This window comes from Hermetia illucens, chromosome 2 (genome assembly GCF_905115235.1).
Source record: "Hermetia illucens chromosome 2, iHerIll2.2.curated.20191125, whole genome shotgun sequence".
In the NCBI taxonomy this organism is placed as follows: Eukaryota; Metazoa; Arthropoda; class Insecta; order Diptera; family Stratiomyidae; genus Hermetia; species Hermetia illucens.
The window spans coordinates 58,919,654-58,933,937 of NC_051850.1; the positions used below are offsets into that span (position 1 = coordinate 58,919,654).

The 14,284-nt window shown below is 41.4% G+C and overlaps 1 protein-coding gene across 3 annotated transcripts in view; it reads right to left on the reverse strand.

Annotated features, from left to right (window-relative positions):
* LOC119647872 (disco-interacting protein 2) overlaps positions 1 to 14,284 on the reverse strand; it is a 262,686-nt gene that overhangs the window by 229,588 nt on the left and 18,814 nt on the right. The window lies entirely within an intron of this gene.

Below are 14,284 nucleotides of genomic sequence, written 5' to 3' on the forward strand. Positions count from 1 at the left end.
TCGAAGCATTCCCGGAATTGCATGTGGTACTCGCAAAAGTTATTGCCTCATAACTTCCCGTGGAATAGGTATGGAGTTAACAGTAGGTCTGAATTATGTGAGCGCGGACTATACTCGCAGTACCCATCGGGTAATCTGCAAAAAATCAATCAAGAGGTAGCGGCCTACTTAGACATATGGCCAAGGAATTGGAGAGGGGCAAAACAGATCGTTCGAAAAAGTAAAAACTGTTTCAAGTAGCTGTCGGAGGATGTCGACATAAACACTTTATTACAGGCATACAGGGTGAAAAACCTGAAAGAAAAAATCACCACAGGTGACTCTGAACCCGCTTTCTTAAAGAAATGTTTACCACCCTGCCTCATTACCACCAAAACGGGCAAAATATCCTCAATTAAAGAGGAACTGTGAGAGATATGTGATTGGCGACAATAAGGTTTGGATGGCATTTGCAGCAAATGCTTTGAAACCGGAAGAGAAGCTATTTCCGACCCATCACTCACTCATATAAAACGGCAATTGCTTGTCAGAACACCGATTTCGGTGTGCTCACTATACTTGGATGTTATAAGCATGGTGATGACCCTGACAAAAGATGCTATGAAATCTGGCGCGCGTTGTGCTATTTTGGCGTTAGATGTCAAAATCATATTCAACTCCACCACCTGGAATTAAATTGAATGCGGATAGAGTGGCCTCTATCTATTCAAACTGCTCTTTAAGAGCTGACTCCTTGGTGTGGAACGGATGGGTTTCAGAGGTACATCGTCACAATCGAGGTTTCGCAAGGCTCGGTACTGGCCCCTCTGCTGTGGAATGTTATATAATGGAGTGCTTGCACTTTCCGTACAATTATAGACTTTAGGATTACTTGGCACCACAGCTAGAGAGTATGGAGGCATACGCGACGAAAACAGTGAGAACGGTGAAATTCTGGTTGGAAAGGGTGGGGCTACTACCAGCAGTATGAGTTATAATTGAAGCTAAACTACGCTTTAGGGACCACCTAGAGAATGCGTGCTAAAAGGCAATCGGCGTCAGTTGTAAGATGTAACGAATTAGCGGGCCGAAACGCTGTCGGGAATTCTATCTATCAGAAATGGTACATTACCTGTGTCGCAGGCAAAAAGCCGGGAGTGAGTGAATTCGACTTACCTTCTGATGGCTCTAAGGATCTGCAGCGCTTTCAGACCCACATCAAATAAGGCTATTTGACAATCTCGCACAACAAAAATGAGTGTGCTATATCATACGAGGTCTACAGATGGGTACCCAGGACGCAAGAATACAGCAGGGTCAAAGTTCACGGTCTCTGGCAAGCAGATCAGACAACATAAACTCATTTCTAACATTAAGGAATTGCCTGAGCGGAGACACGGAGGAGCCAAGTAGATAGTTCGCTGGAGCGATAGCATACCAGTGGATCCGAAACACATGATGTTTCTGTGGCGGAGATTCACGCGGGAGAAGGAATCTGAACGAAGAATTTACCTCGAGAGATACCTAAGTCGAACAGTTGCCTCCACAATTATAATAATACAAGATGAGCTCTTGAAAGGGACAAGGGGACGAAATGCTGAAAAAGCAGATGTAGAGCAGAAGATGAGTGACATTAATTTAGAGCCATAGTGTGCCATTATGTTTTGTTTCAGATCTGGGCACCGCTGCTCGCTTCGCTTGAGGGGGCCGATGAAAAAGCTGAAAGAATATGGGATCTTATGGACTGCTTGGGAAAGAGGTAAGTTTTCAGAAATTAATGAGAAAAATTCATTTCGAAAAATAAGGGAAAGTCGGCAGAAAATTATCCTCATTCAAAGCTGAAGCACATTTTGAGTTGCTTTTTCTAGTTTGTGTCTCAGACTGCTATGTAGCAATTTCAACCTCCTTATCCGCCCGACTTGGGTCTTTGTGACCTTTACCTGTTCCTGAGATTGGAAAGAACCTTAAGGAATATTATGTTGGGGTACCCAAAAACAATCAACTGAGAGAAGGTTATTCCAATAAGTAAGCATCACCACTGCCATGAGCATCTTGAGAACATGCTCTTTTGAGAGAAACAATAATGAATTGTAATTCAAATAAGACGGGAATCTGCTCTCGATAACCCTCAACGTCTCGTTGGCGACTGTGAATGGTGGGATCTACTCACATCGCTTGACAGACATTGACTTCAAATAACGCTAGGGTGGATTTTACCCTCCTATAAGAGACCCTATCACAAAAATGTTTGAGTCAGATACGCGCCATTGTGTACAGGCAGTTGATACGGCCAAAGTCCTGCCAGTAAGATTCGAACGCACCGTAGACACAAATAGAGCCAGGAAAATGGCAACACTGCTAAAGACAAGGGAATACGTTCTAAAGTACGGTTAAAGTGCGGACAAGTCCGCCGGTGCCGCCGTTCAGGGGCATTTCGAATAAATTGCACATCTTCTGACTTGTCTTTATCTCTACTTTCCAAATATATAACTTTTATTGTGCTTCGTTTCATTCTTTTCCACATTTTTGCCCGTAATGTGTAGAAGTTGAAGACACTAGACGAACAATTTTCGGTGTGCTATCTGTTATCCTTTGTAAATGCTATGAGCTGGCTCTAAAGATCTGAGCTGTCTAGATTCTGCTATCGTGACCCTTCCCGCAGCAATCACGCTAATTGGAGCCCTCAATTCCTCAAATGCGTCTCATTAGTCAATTTGCACACCATTCAATTCTGGAGGTAAGTTGATATAACTGAAAAATTGAGACCAAAAGAATTCCGGTTTACTTTACGATATCCATGAACGAAAGCCGCGGCACGTTCAGGCAGATTTCAAAAACTGCATTTCATTCGGAGTTTTCAAATGTTTAATCATAATCACAAAATTAATGAAAATGCTACTTGGTTAGATAGTGGGGACAAGTTCCGGAGGTAGCTTTTGTGCCTTCCTTAATGAATAAATGTATCTCGAAAGCCTAGTGATGCAACATTCAGAGAATTTGCCGATAATATCCCCAATCAAAAAGCTGACTCCTTTAGAGTTCACCGGAGCTATTTCTATTGCACTCTTTCTTACGAAGTATGGTTGCTACATTTTCCACCTGGTGTTTTAACTCGCGCAGAGGATTTCAGATGGTAGTCTATTTCAGGATAAATGTCTTAAATTTTGAATGTGCATTGTTATAAATTCACTGCTAATTAGTGGAAAAATATTTTTGATGGAAACTAACCAAAGGAATTATTTAGTTTCCATTTTTACCCCATACGTTCAGCTTCCTTGCACGGAAGTGAACTAATTTTTTTGGAAAAGTTTGCCCTAGTTTTATTTCCAACAGAAGTTCTCCGGGAGTTCCTGCGTTTTGAAAATGCGCATTTCCTTATAGTGTCCCGAATAAACTTCCAACATGAACGCGAATCTCTTAAATAACAATTAGCAATTACACACTTAACATCATTTTGGCCTCCTTGATATCGTCGTTACAGAAACACATCTGCACCATAATTAACAACCATCATATCATAGAGTAGAAACCACACAAATTACATAGTGGAAAACGAAAACGAAAAAAGGCTCCAAGGCAGCATAGTAAAAAGCGACAACGGCATAAGGTTGTCTGCTGTAATTATGCCATTCTTTGTGGCTTCCAAGAACGTTCAAGAATGTATAACAAACCGCAACCAATAACGCAAGGAAACGTTGAGTGAAATTCAACCCGAACAAAAGTATGAAGCGTAAGGAGTCGCTTAAGGAAGCAGAGCCTGATGTTCGCCATCAGTACGAAACGGCACAACGCAGCATGATGTTGCATTCAAAATAGCTGAACGTTAGTGATTCGTAACATAATCGGCTTCAATTCCCCTTGAAAATAAAAAGCAAATACGTGGATGCAGTCAAAGGGAATCCGTAAAAGAAAGATACAAAGTGCATATTACTCCATGTAGGGAAGTAAAGACAGTAAGGTCAGTCAAGGAAAATCCGCCGCATTCACCGTCGGCAAAAAATAAAAGCAAAGACCAGAAAAATTTAGAATATCCGCAGTGAGATTCGGTGACAGGATGTGGACGGGATACAAAAAGGTAATACTGTGGATGGAACCTGTTGGATTTTACAGGGGTTGGTATAACAGGAGTTAAGTCGATTTGTACCATTGTAAATCCAAATTTCTTGTGGTAAGGAATCGAAGTCTTAACGCTTTAAAGAAACAAGATCCCAGGAACTAATAGTTATTCGGGATTTTACTTCTAAAATAATTGCAAATAATTAACAATTACCACGAATATTGATGTTTATAAACAAAATCTAATGATTTCACTAGAATGCAGGAAGAACGTCCCAATTCTTTGGAACAACGAGAACCGAATCTACTGTTGAATACCAATTTCACAGAAGCAGAGTAACTCCCTTTGTTAAAACGCACGTATACACATACTAGCAACAGAATATCTTTATCTGACACGGGGCTTTCAATCAATAACTGTTCATTTTAACAATATGTAAATTACTTTTAAATGCATTCGTAATCATTCATCGAGTTAATAACATGGCATTTAACAATACCAAGCAACAATCACGTAGCTTCTGCAATTCGCTGGGCATATCCAATGATGAATATATATTTTTGGTAATATGCATTATTCGTAGTGCAGTAATACGCAATTTTATTGTTATTGGAACAATGAGGTGTTTCCTTATTCATGAATTGGCTAAAAGAAAGACAAGTTTTTAAATCTCCTAGGGATGATAGCAACGCGTGGAAACAAATTATAGGCAGTAGAATTACCTTACCTTTCTCTTACCTCTGCCCTGGCATTTGTTCCATTATATAAATTAAAAAACACGACAATCAGAGCCAGGACAAAATTCAGATCTAAGCGGGCCGAAGCTAACCTACATTTTTTGTTGTTTGGAGTCCTGAATTCGCCAACCACTTGGAAAAAAACTAAATTTTTTTTCCAGTTTTTATATGGGAACAAATATCGATTTTGTAGTCACTTCGGTTACGATGCTACCAGAGCAGAGGTGAGGCAGCGTGTGATGGTTTGACTCTGCCCTGGACGAAGCCGCGAATCGTACATTTTGTGTATTGAGTACTAGCCCAAAACAGGGGGTCCGTGGACCAAAACTAATGGGCGAAAGTTTCTTCCCAAGTGGTCCGATCCGCTATCAAGTAAATGGCAGACTCAGGACTCCCACAATTCCAAACAAAAAAATATAGATAGAGGGGGATTAAAGTCTGGGCCAGTCTACAAAGTGCAGTGTACCTTAATGAACCTTAATGCGACCAATATATGGCAGTTTCTGGTGAATGCCAAAAAGCTGTAGTCATGAATTTTCCAGCTGATTGGGACAATTTGAACTTCTTTAGGGGTGGTTTGGTCTTTCTGTGCCAATTTATGGTTTCTTGTTTAGGCTGAGGTTCATAGCGATAAGCCCATATCATAATAATTTTGATAATCCAGTCAAAATGTTCTCGTAGATTCGGTGTGATCATTTTAGGTGTCCATCTTGCGTAAACCTTAGACATGACAAGATAACCATGCAGTGGCAACCTCTCCGGATCGGCCTGGGATCGTCTTTTCACGAAATTCTGCGTTGCTCAAAAAGGTTGCAGCACTTGTGAACCAAGGCAATAGTCCCAATAATTGGATGTAGGAGGAGTTTTTCCTTGATTGGATAGGAACTTTTAATCGCGGCAGGAAACTCGATTTCCTCGTAATTGCACAGATTGACTTGTTCAATGGACAATGACTTACCGAATAACTACACGATTTGCTCAAAACTCAAAATTAACCCGCCCCCCATTAGGCAATTTTTTTGACTTCCTTCGTATGAGGGTTAGAGTTCACACAAAATCGTCATCATGATTTTTCTAAATTTTCAATTGGGTAGATTTTGAGAACGGGTCTTGCTTTCCTTTAAGTTTGTATGATAAAACTAAGACCCACTCTGTAGGGTACTAATGAATAATAATCATTTAAAATCCCGAACAGCTATATTGGAAAGCTTTAAACTGCCTCTTCGCTTGTATGCGAGTCCCTGCCAATTAAACCCCCCCTATAATCCATGATCTTTCCTAGTTTTCATAAGTTCGTCGAATTTCGGATCAATATGCACAACCCTTTTCAAGGAAAATGCACCTGAAGGATAATATGGTCCACAAGATAAACCCTGAGAGATACCCGGAACCAACAACCCCCCAAACATCTCTATCAACTCTTATCTCCAAATGGTATGACAGGAAAAGCTGTAGAATCTTAAGTTCATTGAAAGGACAAAATGAACGTAACTAGAAACTGGATCAAAGGCCCATCGGTAATGATAAGAAACTTCCGTTACGTGAAAATTACATATTACGACTGATACTAGCACATGTAACCAAAGGCATCATTATCAAATTTAGAATAATTATTTTAAAACTGATGATATTTGCAAGCCCCGGCACAATGTGCAAAAGGAAATTGAAAGGCGAATGTAGGGAGGCCGTCAACAGAGGAAGCAATAACACAGACTTTCTAAAAGTTGATTTTGTCCATAAGAACACTAATCAGAGATGACAAACCAGCAACCCAGAAAAACCATCGAAATAATAGTAATGGTTATGCATTTAACATGTGTGACTATTCACTTTTTATAATAATAGTAATATAATACTGTTATTAACTTTATTTAAGCAGGTATCGATATTGAAGATATTTTTAGCCCTAGGCACCGTAAAGGGACACCTTGGCGATTTTTTTTAAATTTTTAGATTGGATAATTTCTGAGAATTGATCCCTGAAAGAATGTCAGAACTGATATTGACTTTGCATCAAAGTTCAAAACTGACTTCAGCATTGCAAAATACTTATCGAGACCTTTTACTTGATACCCCGCAGGACTATATTCAGTAAAAAAAATTTACTCAACGTAGACCGCTTTTACTCACTGGATGCGTGGAAATCCACAGCTTCCATATTCCCACCAAATTTAATATCAATAGGTGTAACCATTTCTTAAAGTGCGTGTGAGAGAGAGATAGACCAGCAGATAGTAAACCAATTTTAATAAAGTTTTGTTTTACACATAATCTTAAAAAGGTCTCCAAAGGAGGTTGCAACCAAATACGTTGATTATCACAACCGGAAGTAAACTTACGTTTCTGAACATCCTGAGGAAGGTTTAGGCACGCAGTTCTTTATTGGACGTGTTTAAATATTTTAATAACATTTAAGCGTACCCCAAAACCTTGGAGTATCAGTACCATTGGCTAAGACTTTTTTCAAAAACTGAGAACAAACTTCCTATAATGACAGGTGGCAGAGCCTAAATGCTGCTCGATACACCAAACTTTTCCTGCCAGAACCCAACATACGTACCGCAAAGTTTATCCTGTCGAAAAGCAGGAGGACTTGCAGGTATATTGTGGGCATTCTGACAGGCCATAATTCTAGCTGGGCATATGTTCAGAATAGGAATTACTCAAGATGATACGTGTCCCTCCTGTAATGAGGAAGCGGAATCCACGGAACATTTCCTATATGAATGCCCCGCCTATGGACGTATCAGGCATCAGATCTTTGGTGCCGATGTTCTCCAATTGCGACGGGTAGCATCACATCCACTAACGTAAATCCTGCGATACGTTAACAAATCCGGAATATTCCGTCGGAGGTGGCGAGTACAATGAGTCAACATGGCCTGAGTGCTCAGAAGCTGCAGCTTCTCCCCCACCATACACACACACACACGCCCAAAATGCGACACATAGCTTGAATATGTTCCACCTTCATGAAAAAATTTCATCGTTAGGCAGAGTCAAGATTGGCAATTGAAATGGTTGGACGAGATCACCACAAAAGCGAAAATCGGCGAGATCTAAAAGTCACAATATGGATGACAATCGATGCATATGATAAGGCTACGGATTACAAAGGGTAGTCTCAAACTGCCAAAATAACCTTTCCAATCGAAGTGGCAAAAGAAGCCAGTTCTTAGCTGCTGTAGGCAAGGACCCTAACTGCTGGATCTACTACTAACTGAAAAAGCAGCTATCCCTAGAGAGGTGCTTTCAACGCGGACGGAAAGATCATATTACCAAAGACCCAAATGTATATGTGAGGAAACTCAAGGGAGGCTGATCATATTAGAGCTAGTAGGAGATGTCTGGCAAAGGTATTTAGCAGTTTTTCAGAGGCCTGAGACAACTTCATGTATTTCGATTTGATGGTGAGGAGGGCGAAAGAATAATGTTAACTTACTCCTTAAACATGTAAAGTTATCAATCTTATCTAAGTCGTATTCAGTAAATGAAATATTTTCTCTAGCTGGCATCTATTTTCGACGCCGATCTATTTCTCCATCTTGATAGCTTTGTTTCTGCTGATGCATCTGATATCAAACTTGATGTTTCTCGATGCATTTACAGCATTAGATCCGCTCTAAAATATGAAAGTGATCGCCACTGCCACTCAATAGCTCCAAGCCTTCGTTAGGGCCACACCCAATCTCGAATGAAGAACTACAACGGCGTACGAGCCCATTGCCCGTCGACATATTGATTAGAAAGCGGAAGTGGCAGTGAATAGGTCACCCTTTATGTTTTGACTATCTCAAAATCGGCGACGAGTGGGTCGCCCCAGAAACACATGGAAGAACTGCAGGGAGCCGAAGTACATTTCAGCGAGCCTGCAACGATGGCGGAGGTGTCGTTGTTGCACAATGGGCCCCTTAGGAGATAACGACAACCATATATGTATATGTGAGCAACATGCGTGATGGCAGGTACGGTTCTCATGAACTTCTTAGCGGACGAGGCACCGCGTATGGAAACGACGAATCCAATAATTGGGATGATTAACAAAATGAAATAAAAAGGACGCCGCACACGCAGAATCATCCTAAAGATGAAATTTCTGAGCGAATACGGAAGATATCGGCAATGTGTTTATCCTTTTACGCATGTCGAATCGACATTACCATATTGCCTCAGATTCGAAAATGTTGCAGAGGCTAAAGAGCATATGGTTTTTGACTAGCCGAGATTTTTCGTGGACAAGTTGGAAATTGCGGTCGAGGGGTAGGTTTCAGCAAGAAATATCGTGGGGCATATTCGGACATGAGAAGCAATGAAAACCCCATGAAGATGATTGCTCTGAGAAAAAGAGTAACTTCGAAGCAAAATAGGAAACAATAACACGAGTTCCAGTTGACATTTGATCCTACCGGGCGACGTAATATCGTGAGGGAAGTCCAGTGAAGTACACGAACATGGTGTTTTCTAGCGGTAGGTTTTGAATCTTCCAATGATAAAAAAGGATAAGAGACAGCATGTTTTGTTGCATACAGGAATAAACCACACGCCCCACTAGAAAATAAATTAATGAAAACCAAAAGCCTAGAATAAGTGCAATGCCTCACTGGTGATGATTTCAGACACTGCACAAAATTATTCATCGTCCGGAAGTGCATTCCTTACAACATATACGCATGTCGCCGGCTCAGATGCCCCACTCACATGAAAGATTTTTTGAATCCATTGCTTTGACGATAGAAATTATGACAAAAGTGGTCAGCGGCATTGTCGTATGCAACTTGCTCTGTTCCAATACGTTGGTCCAATATCTCCCTTATTTATAAACCTCTGTATCTATTCGTTTTGAGAATGAAGAGGGGTCCTAAGTCCGCATCAACTTAATGCAGGACCGGACCAATTGAGGAGCAACTTACTCCTTCTTTTCTGGTCCACGGACCCCTCGCTGGGCCTGCACCCAAACTTTTTTAAAAAAAGTGAAGTGACGGCGGCTTTACGGTTTCTTACCAGGACAGAGGCAAATCGTCAGACGCTGCCTCACCTCTGCCCTGGGAGCAGCGTGACCGTAGCGGCTCGCAGATGTTGAATGCTCCTTTATATAATTCGTAAAACACGACATGCCTACGAATTATATTGAGCACTTCCGTCCGGTCCTGCATTAAGTTGATGCGGACTTAGGACCCCTCTTCATTCTCAAAACGAATATTTCAGCCATGGCCAGCTTTGGTCAGCAAGGCGGATTTGCGCTCAATATAATTCGTAGGCATGTCGTGTTTTACGAATTATATAAAGGAGCATTCAACATCTGCGAGCCGCTACGGTCACGCTGCTCCCAGGGCAGAGGTGAGGCAGCGTCTGACGATTTGCCTCTGTCCTGGTAAGAAACCGTAAAGCCGCCGTCACTTCACTTTTTTTTAAAAAAGTTTGGGTGCAGGCCCAGCGAGGGGTCCGTGGACCAGAAAAGAAGGAGTAAGTTGCTCCTCAATTGGTCCGGTCCTGCATTAAGTTGATGCGGACTTAGGACCCCTCTTCATTCTCAAAACGAATATTTCAGCCATGGCCAGCTTTGGTCAGCAAGGCGGATTTGCGCTCAATATAATTCGTAGGCATGTCGTGTTTTACGAATTATATAAAGGAGCATTCAACATCTGCGAGCCGCTACGGTCACGCTGCTCCCAGGGCAGAGGTGAGGCAGCGTCTGACGATTTGCCTCTGTCCTGGTAAGAAACCGTAAAGCCGCCGTCACTTCACTTTTTTTCTCTGTATCTACCTCAATGAAAACACATGACCAAAGATAGGAACGTTTATACTTATGCAACCCCCAGCCCAGGCGCTGAAAGTCATGAACACCCTTCAATTAAAATATGAAGTCCTCTCTTTGGTGACGGCTCCCAACTAAAGGTTATGTACCACCCACTGGAGCGATATACTCAGCAACAAAAAATATGTAGTAACCTTCTAAAACTGGATTCGCGACTACTGCTCACCACCCAATGACTCCGTCTCGTCTGACACACTAAGAAAATCGAGTGGTCATAGTCGCAATAAGAGAAATCATCCAAATCTTTTAAATTGGAAGCTCGAAGATAATATCCCGCATCTATGCCTTTTTTGCAACTGAACACTTCCACGCAACTGTAACATGGCAAACTCATAACAGTTATGCCATTTGATCAAACAAGCTGGAAAAAATTTTGGATCAGACATTGCACCGGAAATTACTGACTACCCGCAATTTTACGGATGAGAAAATCAACGAAACAATTAAATTGGTCATTGACGCCACGGGCATGGCTTCATATAAAAATATAAAGATAATATGAGCTCGGATCAAAACTCTCTTTAATTTTTTTTAAAAATTATTCCGCGTTGCGGTTTTTAACGTTTCGCCGAATTAAATTATTCATTTCTGATCATGCTCAGATTAATTGGAACCATTTGGATAACTTAAAACCGCACGTTTGGTTTATTCCTCATTATTTCATTATTAATGAAACTATGTTTCAGATTCAATGTCATAACGGTCAATACAAGTGATAAGTACAGCATAAAGTAAATACCCCTTGTCCGAAGGGCTGTAATCCAGGATAAGTGATCGAGAGGTTAAAGCACAACCTCTCCTTGAACTGTGAGCAATATTAATCCTATCAGGTGTTTTCTCGCAAACACATTTCAAAGGAAAATGAGAGAGTAACAATGCCAGGAGATATTGTGCAGGCATTACCTCCGGAGAAAAACACCCTTTCTAGTAATCTATTATAGTTAGGATCACCTAATGGAAGATTATACCGCTCCATTCACCAAGTTTTATAAGCAGTTAAATCTCTTACTTATGGAAACACTGCAAGCTACAGCATAACTGACGATGTTCAGCAGAAATTAGTCTTAGGACCATTACTGTGCACTGAGCACGATTTGTGATGACGTGCTGCACTTGAACCTCTCTGAAATGGACGTAGAAACTTCATTCGCAAAAGGAAATAATTCTTTAACTTTCATTCAATAGATTCAAGAGATCTAAATAGCAAATAGTGGTATGTCGAAAACTAATTGAGTTTGCTTGACCCTGCCTTCGTGATTAATAACGTTCCACTTTTTTTCATTTGACCATAATTTCGTATAATTTAAGTAGGAGATCAAACGTTCCAATTCTAGAATAAACTAACTCAAATATACCTTCTCCTAAGTCTTAGCCCCGTATTTACCAAGACTGTTAGTGTATGGTAAAAAACCGCATCCTGTACTAAGTGGCCTTACTCATGTAGAATACTACAGAGCTAGACAGCGAAAATAGCTCCACCAATGTGGTAAGCGAACCGTGCTCCTTGGATATTCTGCAATCGGGAGGTAGTTGACTATAGTCAAACGGATCTTCGCTGATACCTGGCCACATCAGTCGGTAAGTTTGGCCTTACCGTGCTATTAGGGACTATGGCACGGCGGACTTTTGGATCCTGTAGGAATAACAGTGAGTATGAAACATGAAAAATAAAAGTATCAAAACAACAAACAATAGGGATTCAATACCACACACAAACTGGGTTACTAGGGGGAAGTAAATCTCTGAAATATTAACAACCAGGGCAAGGCTCCCAACAGCAAGGAAGGCATACAATGGTCAGCGGTGCCAGATACACCGTCGGCGTGCCCTACAAAACCGACACGACAGTCATCAAAAGGGATATCGTCCATTGCTGAAAGGGGCCCTTAAGAAAGTTTACGGACGACCTAAGTCTTCTCAGACAAAACTAAGTAAGAAGGATACGCTGCTAAGAAGCTTGAGCACAAGAGGTTTCTTTAACATAAATTGCCACAACTTCCGACATTAGATACAGGTTCAGATACATTCCAGTGCACATGTATCAGGAGAAAGCAAGGAAGTGGCCTTGTGGAAACTGGGGACTATTCCCAGAAGGAAGTGTTAAAGTAATTAAAGAGCCGAAGTCAATAAGGATGCAGTAGAGTACTCTACTTCATGTAAACGACTCCTTTAGGTAAGTTACTTCTCATTAAACGACCCCAACGCAACAAGTCAACAATTAGTGAAACACTGTGAGTATTTTTAAATTACCACTTCTCACTTGGGCTATTACACTGACTAAAAAATATACCTGGGCTTCCATAAACTGTCGAGCGAAATGCTAAATAGTTAATGCCTTAATTTTCCTTTTATCGGTTATAAGACCGAGTATTGCATCACATGCAACTTACGGTTCGGGAAACCAAAAAATTGAGCCGCTTCTGAAACTTCATTAAAAAGAGAACAGGAGTAGTTAATTCGGCTACGCACATTGCTGAGAATACAAAATATTCCGTATATTTTACCAAATTCCAAGATACACACACTGCTTGGACAGGGACACACAGACCACATATTCTCTCCAAGTTACGTGACAATCGGTTCAGCCGTTTCCGAGTAAATCGGGTGTGTCAGACAGAAAGCCAAACATTGAATCCATTTTTATTAGGTTTTGGTTTACACAAAACCTTAAAAACCAAAAAATTGTTTACACCCTTTCCATTAACTTAGCCAGTATTAGGAAGCGTTGCATCATCATCATCATCAACGGCGCAACAACCGGTATCCGGTCTAGGCCTGCCTTAATAAGGAACTCCAGACATCCCGGTTTTGCGCCGAGGTCCACCAATTCGATATCCCTAAAAGCTGTCTGGTGTCCTGACCTACGGCATCGCTCCATCTTAGGCAGGGTCGAAGTACTCCATGCCGAATATTATTATGCCCGTTTGATGATACCTTCCCTCAAAATGAGGGATTCGATGTCGCAAAACGTGACTAAAAGTTATAGACATCAACAAAGACTCGGATAAGAACTAGCCACACGGCTACGACCTTTGGCTAACGAAATGGACTATGATTCGTTTCTGCAATGGAACACGCTTCTCGGAAACCGTATCGAGGGCCTCCACAATGCTCGCTTTTTCCAGCTCGAGCGAGAATTCCAGTGATATAATCTAGATATTCTGATTCTAAGCGAAATAAGATGATTGGACACTGGAGAGTACTCTTATCCCTCTTGCGGCAATGTACCTTTGTACACTGGAAAGACAAATGGTCGCAGACGCGAATTCGGTGTCGGGTTGTTACTGACGCCTACCGCAAGGTACACACACACTCTCTTGACTTCGAACGGCTTGCAACAAAGATCTTCACTACAAACTTTCGATCTAGATTGGGTTTCAACTGACCGATACAGTACAACCAATCAAGTTGACCACTTTGCGATCAGTAGTAGATTTAGGAGTTGTCTTTCGATGTGCATAACAAGAGAACATAGACCTCACCACCTAATGGTCGCTTATCTTCGCTTGCATGTTGCGCACGGCGCAGGGTTATATCATCCAGCTTGACAGTGGAAGAATTATCTTGTCGATTAGACGACCGATGCCTAGAATAGTCTGTCGACCATGTCCCGGAGGCGCGCCACAAAATTTGGTTGACTTAATTGAAAGAGAGTAGGCTTGCCCTTGTTTCAGATCCTCCCGCATTGACCACATC